Genomic DNA, 2,672 nt, shown 5'->3' on the forward strand with positions numbered 1-2,672 from the left:
CGGGGGCGCGGATCCGCGGATCCCTCCGCCCTTCTAGTCACGGAACCGGGCCGAACCAGCCCGTAAACCGTTGACATGAGCTTTGATTTTAGTCACTCATTTTCTCTGAGGTCAACCACTAATCAGGCAGCTTGTTGGATTACGGCCTTGGAGGCTACCAAAATGTTTAAGATCACTACGAATGTCTCATAGTGATGGGGAGGAGCACGCTGTAGAATTAAGTCTGTCATATCCAGAGTGAAATTGATCAAATCAGGGCTCTCAAAAACATCCTCATAGATGGCTTCCCTCATACCTACTACCTGGATGTAATTGTGAAGCTCTTCCATAGAATTCCATTAACAATTATGGGTAGGTGCATCTAGTTTATTAGGCCACATCATTCAACAGGCTGACATAATCTACTGAATTAAGGAATGATTCTCTTCACTATGTATGACAGTGGCATAGAAGTTTTGCCTCATTGCTGGCTGTGTCTTGATATAGAGGCTTGTCTGGAAATTTCTGGGCCATTTACCACAACACCTTTGTCTCCCTTTGCATTTCATAATCTCGACACCTAGGCTGGAAACTTCCTCTCAGCCTTTACCAGACTGTAGGTCTTTCTTGAATTTTCTTGGTTTTCTGAGTGACTACTGACCAGATTTCTAGAGGGTTCAGTTCCACCTGAGCCTCTAGATTTTTTTGGAATACAGTTCTCTAGTATTGTCAGGGCCATAGGAGTCTGATTTCTTGGTGTGCCCTTCGTTTGTGACAGACAAGGCCCTGACTAGTTATATTGCATTAGTTTGGGTAGGCTTACCTGTCAATACAGTAATCTAACATCCTAGATATTTCATTCAATCACTTAATAGTTGATTTCCATCCAAGAAGCATTGCTGAGACATAAAGGGTGACTCTAGTTCCCAACCGTGCTGCAGATACTCATGTGTTCACATATTGGTTCAGGTTGTGACCTAGGAATTCCACTGCAGGAACAATTTTCTAAACATATTTGTAAAGGATGAATGGACGGAAGGAGGAGGGTAGAGAGGAATCGGAGGTGAACGCTAGAGTCTAGGTATGTACTAAAAAGTCAGATCTGAGTAGAAATATAAAGTGGAAAAAAAATGGGAAAAGTGATGTCAATGGGGATAGAAATGATCTTTCGTAGATAAATGTATATAAAAATAGACAAATAATAAAGAAAATGGTAGCTTATTTTTCTTTAAGAAATTGTAGGCATTGAGGAGGCACAATGTTCAGTGACTTAATAAGTAGCAAGTGTATTTTTTCTTGCTAGAAAAACTGAAGAGTTACTGAAACTTGACGTATGTGCAGGGCAAAGTATCTGTTAACATTATTAAACATCTATCTTTCAATATCTGATGAAGTTAGATAAGTTCTACTTCTTTGTATGAACTGTAGAATCAAATACAAAAAAACTAAATTGGAGACATTCAGAGTTGAATAAAATATTTATTCAACATCTTTCAATTTTTATTTCAGTCATTAATCCAAATGGACTTAAAGACTATTTCCATATGTGCTTAAGTTCTTTTTCAGTTCCTTAAAAAGCAATCCTAGGGTAGTTTGATTTTGTAGGTACCTTAAAGATCATCCAGTTTCAACCCTTTTGGCATGGTGTAGTGTGTTTGCCAGGTCTCGGCCTGAACCAGTGGTTGAGCACCAAGTGAGAGAAGGCATGGCTAATCCAGCTCAGGTGCAAGCAAGACACCTGACTACTGGAAAGGGTGGAGCCTGGAAGCACTGCTCTTCATCCTCATTTAAGAGTTAGCAGCCAAGAAAGCAGCATCTCCTTCTGGACAGAGATTGTACTACTGGTTGCTGAAGGGGTGAGACAATTTTTCTTCTTTGCTACCTACTGTTGCACTGAAGTGCTTGTATCCCTTTAGAAGGTATTGCCACTGACCTCATTGGTCTTGCATTTTTGGCAAGCCCAGCAGGAGATAACATTCTACAGGTATTTCATTTTAACCATCTTGAAAATGGCATTCCTAAAGAACAGAATTTGATTATTTGATTGGGGAAAATATGACTCCTCTACATAAAATCTTGCCAAGGCATAACCCGGTATTTTAAGTATCCTCAAATTTTGGAATTGCCACAAAAATCAGTCATGAAAAATGGGGCTCCTTGCAGGATGGGGGCAATACTTATGAGTTCCCAACCTGCATGGTGGGCACCTACATAGCCTTGGTAAAGATATACTGATTACAAAAGAATGATAACTGGCCACATCCAACTGTGGCATGGCCACTGTTAAGGACCTTGAATCAATTAGATACGTCAAATGACAGCCTGAAAAATGAGAATCAGTTACTACACAATCCAGTCAGAAGATTTGAAGAAGTTGCCATAATAACCGGGGGGAAAAAAAAACAACTGACAATTCCCCTGAAAAATCCAGGAATACATAATCAGAAACTATCAAGACGCCAGAACAAGTGGGCCTGTATCACCTGGATTTGGTAGATGAAAAATCTAAAGGTCAGATCTTGAGGCTCCACTTGATATATATTCTTTTGAGATCTGACCTATCGTGACCCAAAAAACAAAAAAGACAGGATAGACAGGAGGGGATGTCCCCTACGTTACATATAATGACATGCCCATACCTGTGCTGCTGCTGAATTCATGGATCTAGCGTAGTGGTTTAGACAAAAACAGAG

This window comes from Meleagris gallopavo, chromosome Z, assembly GCF_000146605.3.
Source record: "Meleagris gallopavo isolate NT-WF06-2002-E0010 breed Aviagen turkey brand Nicholas breeding stock chromosome Z, Turkey_5.1, whole genome shotgun sequence".
Lineage (NCBI taxonomy): Eukaryota > Metazoa > Chordata > Aves > Galliformes > Phasianidae > Meleagris > Meleagris gallopavo.